The sequence below is a fragment of the Glycine max genome, chromosome 13, assembly GCF_000004515.6.
Source record: "Glycine max cultivar Williams 82 chromosome 13, Glycine_max_v4.0, whole genome shotgun sequence".
Lineage (NCBI taxonomy): Eukaryota > Viridiplantae > Streptophyta > Magnoliopsida > Fabales > Fabaceae > Glycine > Glycine max.
In genome coordinates this window covers 3,710,778-3,723,423 of record NC_038249.2, presented here as the reverse complement: position 1 = coordinate 3,723,423, position 12,646 = coordinate 3,710,778, and the positions used below count along the sequence as shown (strand labels likewise).

The 12,646-nt window shown below is 35.0% G+C and overlaps 1 protein-coding gene across 3 annotated transcripts in view; it reads right to left on the bottom strand.

Annotated features, from left to right (window-relative positions):
• Positions 1-12,646, bottom strand: part of N-56 (probable 2-isopropylmalate synthase) — a 52,262-nt gene that overhangs the window by 15,264 nt on the left and 24,352 nt on the right. The window lies entirely within an intron of this gene.

Here is a 12,646-nt window from a genome sequence, read left to right as displayed (position 1 = left end):
TATCATATTTCCCTAGTTTATAGTTTAAGGACTTGGTAGTATTTTCAAAACAAATAACCAATGCACTTACATGGATTGTTCTTAATACTCATGGGTTATATTGGTTGTGCCATAACCTTTTTTTCTTGGATTTAAAAAGAAACCTTTTTTTTCTCTATATTATTTCTTAAGCAAATAAAGTGTATAGTTTAAGAATCGTGATATTAGGTTATTTAATGTTGTCATTTATTGGTTGTTTTCTTTATTATCAATGTAATTTTCCATGCATATGTATTATACTATCATATACAAATATTTTAGATAGCGATGTAGGATCTTACAGTCCGAGTTACAATTCTCGAGTTTCAATTTTTTAACTCCCATCCGATCTTAGGTAAAATCTCGATTTTGACAACCTTGCTCCTATATATATGAGAGAGATGGAATTGTGGATGACATGAAACTGATAATTCACTATTGAGAGAGAGAGAGAAGTGTATCACACCAAATCCCTACATGTGTACCATGAGCTAACTAATAAACCATAATTTGAGTGATATTTTGTGAGTTTTGTGTTATTTCATGTATTTTCTTAGCAGAACTCATGTTTGGACGTTAGTTTTTACCTTGAAGTACAACCACTCAATCAAGAGGAAAAGTTGGAAAATGCCCAATTTCATGAAGATCTGATGCTATTTTCACTTGATAAGGGTTATGGTCAGCTATAGAGGGCCATGGTCAATTTCATGAGGAGGGTTGTGTCCAAATTACAATATACCAAGGCCTCAATGAATAGTTGTCAACAACGACCATGGTAAATATCACCACTGTTATGGTAAGTTCATATGGGTTATGGCAAATTGACAACGACTCAAGCCTTGAATAGCTTAAACTTCAGACAATGGGCGTGGTAAACTTTACCACGGTGATGGTGGATTTGACCACGACCATAGTTCACCTTATTAAGGAAATTATCTTTAGGAGCCTATAAATAAGATTCTCGAACCTATAATTTACATATTTCAAATTCATTACCTATTTACGCTTTTGAGCATTTTTGAGGCATGGACAACACTGACAGGATGGGTCGTGATCATCGTTCCTTCCTTACTGATATGTCTATGCTAATTTCTGTTAGGCTTTCTAGTTTTGCTTTGAACATGAGTGGCTAGTCTCCCCTAGTATGGCGGTTATGATGTAATCGTCCAATTGTACTCCTTCCCTTGTTCTTCTGAAAATTCCTTGATGTTTTATGTCAATTTATTTTATACCTTATTTTCTTTGTCAAATATATAGTGGTGATCATCCATGTGTATTTGGTAGATCTAGGTAGTGAATGCTTTATACCAATTTGCATGATCAAACTTTTTGGGTAATTTCCAATAGATTAGTTTATCAATAAATTAGTCATCCCTGGACATTATTTTTTCCTTTGTCTTAAATTGATATATTCATGATCATTGGAGTATCGATTTAAGGCAAAAGCACCTATTGACCCGAATCAAAGGCTTTAGGTAACTTTAGGGATTGGTAATTAACTTATGGTAGGAATTACTTAGGAATAGGGTTAGGGTAAAATTGATACTTGTAAATTAGAACAATTTTAGCGACTTGGATACATGTTCATTTAAAACAATTTTAGTGTCTAAAGTAAGGAAGATTATACCTATATCAACATTAGATGCATGTTTTTCCTTAATAACTCGTTCAAACTTACTAGTCCATCAAACTTTAATATATTTTTTTTCATAAAAACTACAAGATTTTCTTAGGAGTTAAACATCTTCTGTCTTTGGTTCTAACAATTTCTCCTTTTTTTATAATGACATACAATATTAAATTTTGATCAAACATAGCGTAAAAAAACAAACATCGGGGCAGAAACTCATGCTATACATCATAGTTAAAATATGTCATCAAACAAAGCTATAGATATATGCATAGTATTTAGACTCCCCTTGAGTCCAATACTCATACACGCATGAGAATCAAAGCATAATGCATCATTATGCATACAAATCAGAGCATATATCATATAGCATATATAAGAGAACTACAAGATATATCATAGCAAACCAAACCATAAGCTCAATTGCAATCAAAATAACCATATTTACAAGACAAACTAGAATGTTCTAAGTCCCAAATAATACTCCTTGTTTTGGCATCATCCAAAAAGGTAAAGAGTAAAAACATGATAGTCATTGTGGTGGTGGTACTTTGGGTAGTTCTAGAGGCTATTTTTGTTGCTCTTTTGATTCCACGCAAGGTGGTGCTTGAGGTGGATTCTTAGTTTAAGATGCTTGAATAGGTATCCATGGAATTATGGATAGAAGGAGTGCCATCATAGGGGAAAATTGTTTTTGAATTGCTAATCAAATCATGAGTCTAGATACCAAAACTTATGATTAAGTTTTTCAATGATCCTAGAATCTTGCTTCTAAAGATTATCTTTGATCTAGACACCAATAAGCTCTTCAACTTTAGCCATAGTTATCATTTTAGCAGTATGTGAGATGGTGCAACATTAGAAGTTTGTTCAAAAGTAGATGCAACAACCATTGACATCTCAAGAGGAGGTGGAGGAGTCTTTGGAGGTTCACCTTATAGTGAAGAAACACCAATCATGGAAGTGTTTTCCTTCGAGGGTAGAATTTTAGGCTCAGGAGGTGAAAACATCTTACAAAATAGAATCTCAAAGTTCATCCTATCAGGCAATGAACCAAGATCCAATAAGTGTAACTATTTTTGAGATAAGTGATATCTTCTTCAGCAATGATCATTGTATTTGTGAAATGGTATATTTTTACTAGATGCAAGGACCAAGAGTTGTTGAATGTTGTCTCTATTTCCTTTTCCTCCTCCTCTAATAGATTGGATGGTGAAATCTCCTTTATGAGTTCATGTAAGTTTTGTTTCTAGGTTTGTGAGCCTAGGTTTTTTCCAAACTTCTTTAAAAAGCTCAAAGTATTGTTGGAACTCCACTTTGGCCTTCGTTGCCATATCTACTTCTTCGGGTTCCACACCTTTCCTTTTATGAAAGTTAATGATTGGAAACCTTTGACAAATCCTATTAGGGTAGAATTTGAACTTCATTGACTCCTTAAGGTGTAAGGTTGTTGGATATGCAATGGCCTACTACTTCACCCAAGTTTAGGCCTTTACTTGCTCTGCCACCAACAAATATCTATTTATAATATATAAAAGTTGAGTTCCTTACTTTTACACTGTCACGTCAGCAAAATTGATGATTCGGAGGAAGGAGAATATTCTCTTTTTGTGTCTATCACTTTTCTTTTCTTTTTTTTCTTCCTTCTTCAATGTTACCCACAACATAACAAAACTCTATACCAAAACATTTCAATTCAATCTTATTGACCTTCAAATGCTTCTCAAGTTCACAACCCTCATTCTTCAATGTTCTATATTGCATCCTATAACCATTTTCTTTTACATTTTGCATATCATTCAATTTTTTCATATTAGTAATTTCTAAATTCTAATATATTTTTTGCTATATAAATATAAATAAATATTTCACATCAACAAAGTTCATGATCTAAAATTAGTTTTCAAACTAATCTATAAAATAAATATGTTGGTTAAACAAAATTGAAATTTATTTATTTTTCACATTAGTATGTAAAATAATATATTTAACATCAACTTTAACTATTGCAAATATAATTTTATTTACTATCTCCAATATTACATATCACAAAATGAAAATTTTTTTTTTACATTAAATTAATTTAAACAAATTTTATATTGATTAAATTTATTTAATATTTTAATTTTAACTTGATTTGCACTTTTAAATATACTGCAACAGGAAACTCCACTACATGTAGCGATACAGGAAAATATGATTTCAAAATTCAATGATATTTTACAAGAGGAAAAACTTATACATAATACATAATTTAAGAATCGTCTCAACAAATGATGCATATAAACCTGTGTCAAAGGAACATTTAAAAGATTATTTTTGCTTACTATTGTTGTCAAGAAAGTCAATAACATATCCATTAGCATTCCTCTACACTATTTTGAGTTTGGTTCAATGGAAACTCTAACTCCAAGGATGAATGATAGAGTTGTCTTAACAAGTACAACATTAATTTTTTTGCAAATTCATAACTAACTTATTTCACTCTAACATATCTCATATTTTATTATAGACATTAATGGTATACTTCATGCACTTGGAAATGAAGAAGAGGTACTTGTTAGTGGCAAACCAACAAAAAATAAGGGGATTGGAATTGCTACAAAAAGAGTAAATAAATTATCCTTACTTTATTAATTATAAATTTTGTTTAAATAATAATTTTATACAATTCATTAATATATACATTTTTTACACAGTAGAATGTAATATATATCATTATATTTTCACATCTCCCTTTTTTATTGGTTATTTTCATAAATGAAGTTGTTAAAGTTACTTTGTAGACAAACATAGCCTCAAAATTTGAAAAAACAATCAACATCTAAGAAGAAGATTCAAACATAGTTGCAATCACTTTTATCATGGTTAAGAAATTAAGAGGTTTGATTACTTTCACACATTTAAAATCCTTAACAAAATTTATATTCTACACTTTATATATCTTACTACTCTATCTCTTTTCTTTTCTTTTCTTTATATATATATATATATATATATATATATATATATATAATTCAGCCAAAAAAATATAGATAACTAAATAAATGGATGATCAAATTGTACTTAATATTTATATTGAATGATTCTCATATGCATTTCACTATGGAATTGAAATTATTTTTCTAAATTTAATTTTTATATTAAGATATATATATATATATATATATATATATAATCTTTAAATAACATTTAAATAAAAATTGATCCATAATTTCCTCTCTCTTTATTTTTATGTTAGCATGTTTATTTAATTTGATATTTATTTCTTTATTTGAGATGTTTCTTTACTATCTTAAGTATTGTTTTCAATTCAACTTATTTAATAAATAAATAATTTTAATTCAATTAAGTCTATATCATACTTTATGCTTACAATAATTTTTTTATATTTTATTTACTGTAATAATTTTAATTTACTAACAATTATATTTTAATAATTATTTTTCAGATGAATATTCAATCAACTCAACTTCAAGTACAAGGAACTTCCTTTTTTTATTTTTTTTATTATACACATTTTGTAACATTCAACAAACAAAATTGTTAGTTTATTCAAATTCTTTGATTGATGTAGCTAAAAAATTATAAATTTTATTTTAAATATCTACTTTGTGGAAAAAATGGAGCAACATCAAATAAAAGAATTATCTCCTCCAAGTTCTGCCAACATTGATCTTGACAAGAGAATATCAGAAAATAGAAAATCTTTGCAAGATATAATGTCCATGAGATGGGTATCAGAATCAGTATGCTAACCTATCATGACCTTCATATTCATAATATTCAATAATACTTTATTTTTTCTTAGTTTTAACATATATAAAATAATAGGATAATGTGTTCACAATTCATGCAACAATCAATGAAATCAACGGTTCCGTTGGAATTATGTTGCATGTGAGAGGTGCCAAAAGAAAGTTACAAAAGAGGGAAATCAATACATTTTTAGAGAATGCAAACAACTATCCAAAGGCCCAACAACAAGGTTTAATGTTTTGTATATAATGAATTATTTTTTTATAACAATTAAATAAATATTAAAAATTTTAAAATATTTTTTAGGTTCAAGATACAATTGAAAGTCTCTAATGATACCAGTGTAGCAACATTCAAATTGTTTGATCGAGATGCGCAACAAATTCTAAGCACAACAACATTTGAACTCCTTCACACACAAAATGCGAATAAGGCTGACATACCCCAATATTGTATACCCTTTGCAAATGCACTTTCATCCACTAATTAATATTTTTATTAAAAAAAACAACCAACTTCACCACAACAAATATCATTAGATGAGTCAGGTGAAGAACTAATTATAAGTTAAAGCCCAAATCTACAAGCATCCAACAAGTTAAGAGGTGCATCTTCATCATCCAATGAAGAAGTTTATCAAATATCACAAAGTCCATTAAGAAAAAATGTGAATAAACAAATTGTCACAAGTCAAAGTCCAAAGCTACAACTATCCAAGAAATCAAAAGATGTATCTTCATCATAAAAAGAAGAAGAAAGTCTATTAAAGAAAAGTATGAAAAAACAATTTGTCATAAGTAAAAGCTCAAAGCTACAAGAATCCAAGAAGTCAAAAGATGCATCTTCTTCATCAAATGAAGTTTATTCAATCTCTGAAAGTCCATTAAGGAGAAAGGCAAATAAACAAATTGTTCAAACATCCTCTAGTCAAGAGTCAATCTTACTTCAAAGTTTAAAAAGGAGCACGCCAAAGAAAACAAAATTCAACAATAGGTCACCGACAAAAGGAAATAAATACAAAAAGTCTATTTAAATGAATAATTTTTGGTGTTTTATTCACATCATTTTTATGTTCTTTACCATTATGGTTGACTTTTTCTTTCATTAAATATATTTCTTTGACTGCTCTATTATGTCAATTTCACTTTTGTCTTCAAGTTAATCGACTTTAGTTGAGTGGTCAACCTCCAATTTTAGAATATTCTCTTATAATATATTGATAAATAAAAAATATCTTAATTTAAAATTTCATTTATCAAACAAATAATTTATTTAAATATTTCTTTAATTATTTATAAATCCACGCAACGCACTCTATGTTTAGTTGAAAGGTAGAAGCTTTCTTCCTTTTTGTGCAATGGACGGAACCTTAAGTTAAAATGTTTGATCACAAGTTCATGCTCAGGATGAGCAATACGTGGTTTCGTCTAGTATTGCAACAATAGCAACATTGTTCCTGTACAACATTCTTTTTTCTCTTTTCCTTGGCTTCTTTTTCTCCTTCTATTAAATAACTTAGGAGCAACAACAATTGTAGTCTCCTTATTTAGCTCTTTCTCCTTGATGGCTTCCACCGAAGTTAATGGAATGAGACGTTGAATGATTCCAAGGTATTCCTTCCACTTTATAGGTTCTCGAACAACATTGGGATGATTTTTTTTTCAAATTTGAGTTAAGGGAATGAGATGTTCAATGACTCCAAGGTTTTGATCCTCTTTGGTTGTTGCACCACTTGAGCTAATGGAGCTTTAGGTTCATCAGATTCAGTAGTGGCTTCCACTTCGTCCACTCTTTTCCTCTTAAGAGGTTCTTCAGTTTCCTCATTCTAAGATAGAATTAAAATGCAACTTCAAGGTTGTCTTTGGTTGTGGAAGCTTCAACCTAGTTTTGGATTTCTTGGACAAACGAGCCTTCTCAACAACATCAAGTTCCTTCTTCTTACTAGACGCACAAGTTTTTGGATTTGACTTTTTCTCTTTAGCTTCCAACTTTTTGATTTTTTTGTCAGAGTCAATGAACTCAAAAGTCTCTTTATCCATTACCACTAGCTTTGGCCTTCTTCTTTCTTCTCCCTTCTTTCTTGTTATTTAGATTTTTTTCTCTTTTAGGCTTTACTTTCAAATCAAAACCAAGTGGTATCTTTTTAATATTGTTGGTGCCAAGAAAACTTATTTAACTTTAGAATCGCCTTTCAGAATGATATCATTGCTTTCCTCTACAAGCAACCAATAAAAAACAGTTGGGTTTCATGATCTATAATTTAAAATTTTCTAAAGAAATCATGAGCCAAAACAACAATAAAATTGTTTTAAATGAACTTGTGTCCAAATTGCTAAAATGGTCTATCTCCAATAATTTTGATAGCAGAGACTATCAGCTAATGGTGAAGTAGAGGAGCAGGATAAAGGAAACTAAGAAATTAAGAGAAGATAAGCAAATTCAAATTTTGTTTCTGTGTATTTTCATTCCTTTCTCTAGATATTTATAGGCTAACACTGCTTATTGATTTCTTAACAGAAGATAGCAAATTTTGTTATAACAGAATTTGAGGGAGCACTATATCTGGCCCCTAACTAACTGCAGTGCACTAAGGTTGTCTCCACTAAACTTAATCCCTGAGGTAAGTGGGTTTGTTATGGTTCCTTGCTGGTCTGCTATTAGCTACCACCTTTGTAGTGTTGTTATTGCTATCAATACCCCCTTATGGAAGATCAACCTTGTCCGCAAGGTTGTAAGTGAGGCGGAGGTGATCCCAAAGCTCCTAAGAAGTGTCTTCTGGGGTGAGGTCATCCAATTGAACTAAAACTTGTTGGGTTGGTGGAGTGGAAGCAGTGCCTATCTTCCAATCCAAGAATTGCAAAGGACGAACAATTGGATGATTGTCTGTACTTAGAGGAGGGAGAGGAGAGGTGTCAGAAGTAATGGGCCCTTGATGTGGTTTCAGGAGTGAAACATGAAAAATAGGGTGTATCTTGGAGCCAGGACGCAGATGTAGTTGATACGCGACTGGGACGACACACGCTTCTACAAGGTAAGGCCCGTAGTACCTCTTTGAGAGTTTGGAGTAAGAAGGCTGCAGAGAGGTCTGGCGATAAGGCCGGAGTTTAACGTACACCTAGTCACCGACGTCAAATTGGACATCCCAATGGTGAGCATCAGCTTGAGTCTTCATCGCATTCTGAGATTTAAGTAGCCTGTGCTGGAGAGTCGAATGCATAAATGACTTCGAAGGGAGAAAATCTTGTGCCAGAATGCACAGATGTGTCATAGGACCATTCTGCCAGGGGAAGAAACTTGAACCATTGATTAGGATGATCATGAACGAATGAGCGCAAGTATTGTTCAATGACCCTATTGAGGACTTCCGTCTGGCCATCTGTTTATGGGTGGTACGCCGTGCTCATACAGAGTTTGGTTCCACTCAAGCGGAATAGGTCACGCCAAAAACTGCTGATGAAGATTGGGTCATGATCAGACACCAAGTTGCGGGGAAAACCATGTAGCTTACAGATTGTGTCCAAGAATAGGACAACAACCTTGTGTGCCGTGAAGTGCGATGGAAGATGGCCAAGATGGGTGCCTTTGGAATATCTGTCGACAACCACCATGATCATAGTGTAACCATTAGATATGGGCAACCCAGTGGTGAAATCTAGGGATAAATCTTCCCAAATAGCGGATGGAATTGGAAGTGGGTGTAGCAGACCCACCGGTTTCTTAGCCTCGTATTTCATCTGTTGACAGGTGGAGCATTGGGCCACATAACGTGTAATATCTTGGCACATATGGGGCCAAAAGAAATTGTACCGCAGACGACGAAGTGTTTTCGTGACACCCATATGTCCTCCCAAAGGGGTTTTGTGGAATTCCTCCATGACTAGATTAATAAAGGTGTGGCCCAAAGGTAACCATATTTTCCCTTCGAAGAGTAGGAGACCATTGTTAATAGTGAAACCTGGGTGGGAAGCTGAATCCGAAAGAATCTGTTGAAACAGAGTCTGATAATCTGAATTAGTCTGTAAGGATTGTCATAATTGATCTAAGAAAAGAAAATTGGGTGCCGACAATAAAAGGAGATGGCTCGTGGACTGGTCTAGAATCTGGGATAGCGCGTCGGCGATGACATTTGAAGAGCCATACTTATATTGGATAATATAATCATACCCGAGTAGCTTCGATAAATAAAGTTGTTGTTCCGGCGTTTGGATGACTTGCCACATGAGCTCCTTTAAGCTCCGGTGATCAGTCAAAATGATGAATGAATGCCCCAGAAGGTAGTGATGCCATTTACGAATGGAGGACGTAATAGCATGAAGCTCTCGGACGTATATGGAGGCCCATTGAAGCCATGGACATAATGGCTTGCTGAAGAAAGCGATTGGGCGAGAGTTTTGTAACAACACTGTGCCCATCGCGGTGCTGGAAGCATAGGATTCAATGGTGAAGGGAATGGTGAAGTCCGACGTCGCCAACACCAAGGCTTGCGTCATTATCAGCTTCAATTGGTCAAACGCAGTCTGAGCGGATGGTGACCAGGAGAATTGTTCTTTCCACAGGAGCACAGTTAATGGTGTTGTAATGGCTGCATAGTGGCAAATGAATTTCCGGTAAAAACTGGTTAAGCCTAGAAAACCACACAAATCTGAGGGGGAGGATGGAGTAGGCCAATCCAGCATGGCCTGGATTTTGTTGGGGTCTGGGGCCACTCCTTGAGACGACACCATATGGCCAAGGTAATTAAGTTATTGTTTGGCGAATATGCATTTGGAATGACGAAGCTACAATTCATTATGTGACAAGGACGAGAAAATGGCCTCCAAATGCTCCAAATGAGAGAGAAATGAAGGACTGTAAATTAGAATGTCGTCAAAAAAGACTGCGACAAATTTCCAGAGGAATGGCCGAAGAAGATCATTCGTGGTGGCCTGGAATGTTGACGGAGCATTGCAAAGTCTGAAAGGCATCACTCTAAAATCATAGTGGTCGTGATGCGTTCGAAATGCAGTTTTATGGATGTTGGCTTCGTGCATGCGAATTTGATGGAAACCTTGGTTGAGGTCCAGTTTTGAGTACCAAGAAGTGCGACCCATTTCATCCAGTAGCTCATCAATCGTCGGCATGGGAAAATAGTCCTTAATGGTGATAGCATTGAGTGCCCGGTAGTCAACACAACAGCGCTAGCTACCATCCTTTTTCTTAACCAGTAAGACAGGGGAAGAGAATGGACTATGGCTAGGTTGGATAATGTTGGATTGGAGCATCACAGCATTTTGGCGTTTGAGTTCATTCTTTTAAGAGTATGGGTATCTATATGGTTTGACATTAATGGGGCTCGAATTAGGTAAAAGATGAATATGATGGGTAATATTGCTAGACGGTGGGAGTTGGTGAGGTTCGTGGAAAAGTGAAGCGAAACGGTGAAGGAGGTTGTCAAGGGAAGGGGGTGTGTGGAGGTCGTGCTGTGGTGTAGAAGATGACTGAGGGGTTATTGGGTCTGGGATGTGGGTTATCTGGTAAAGAGGAGAAATGCTATGAGTCTGGGCATACCGTTTGAGTTGTTGGGCTGAGGCTGGGCTTGGGTAAAGGGGAACATCTGCTTGCAATGTTATATTATGACCCAAATAACTAAAGCTCATCGTGAGTGCAGAATGGTCTATGGTCACAGGACCTAAAAGTTTTAACCACTGTACCCCTAAGACGATGTTTGTGCCCCCAATAGGTAAGGGGTAAAGGTCCACAGGAAAAGTATGTCTGTGGATCGTAACGGGGATGTTAAGGCACATAGAGGTGCAATCCAGCATGGTGCAATCACTAATCATAACGCGCATCATGGACGTCGGGGTGGAAGGAAGGTGGAGGAAGTTAGCCAAGCGGGATTGGAGGAAGTTGTGAGTGATAGTGCCGTAGATGCGAAACGTCTCCGACAAGGGCATTTCTGATAGGGCACTAAAGCTGATTTGGGGCACACAAGGCAAGTCGAGTTGATGGTGGTCTAGATCAGGAGTGGAAAGAGGAGCCGGAGGAATCGAGGAGGATTCATCGTCTTCATCATTTGTGATGAGTAAGTGAAGACGAGGGCGACATCTATGGCCGAGAACCCATTTCTCATCACAATGATAGCACAGGCCCTTGTCTCATCGAGTGGCCAACTCTTCCGTCGAAAGGTGTTTAATCGAGGGTTTCGGGTTTGGAGGGAAGGTAGTGGTAGGGACAGGAGAAGAAGGGTTGGGCCGATAATGGCGACGACGGTCATTGAGTTTCTCCATGTGCAACTTTGTGAGAGCTACGACCTGCAGAAGGGATAGGGGTTGAAACGCCTGCACTTCGCGGTGGAGTTCGGGGTAGATCGGAGATGAAACAACTCAGCAAGGAGGGTGGAGCTAGGCTAACTATGCGGTTTGCGAGGCATTTGAACTCGGTGAGATACTCATTCACGGAGCTGTGCTGTTGGAGCTTGAATAAAGTGCACTAAGGCTGTCTCCACTAAACGTAATCCCTGAGGTAAGTGGGTTTGTTATGGTTCCTTGCTGGTTTGCCATTAGCTACCACCTTTGTAGTGCTGTTATTGCTATCAGATTTCATAAAATACATAGTGTCCAACAGGCTACCAAAATATTGTGTTCGATGCTTTGAAAAAAACCCAATGTTCAATGTGTTGTTTCTATCCAACACTTAACAAGAAACTTACACTCTAATTTATATATTTTATTAATTTTTTCATCCAAAGCAATATCACAGGATGAGATCTGTGTTTTTGGATGCTAAGGTTTCCCTGCTCTTATATTTCTTTATGCATTTAATATTTCCTCAACTTTTTGTATCGTCTCTAACATTTGAATTTCAATAATTTAATAAAAAGCAAAAAAATAATTGAGTCTAAGTACCACTCCTGATCAAAGACAAGAGTAGTGAAGGCAAGGATTTTCATAAAAGAAAAAATGGTCAGAAAAAGGACAGTTGTGTCTTTTTATTAAAAAAAGGACAGTACCTTTCATGAAACATGTTTCTTTCTCCTTTCCAATAGTAGACATGTTAAAAGTAGAAAAGTGTCAAGCTCTCCTTACATTCAATAAAGATTGATAATGGGAAATTTTCAAGGTCTCATTTCCCAATGAAAATATTATTCTGAGTGCCTATATAAAGACTAGGAGAGAAGACCTTAAAAGAAGGATTCATTAACAAAAATATTCAAAGCATATGTGGACAAGACATTCGAATACTATAAGCGCTCTAAAATGT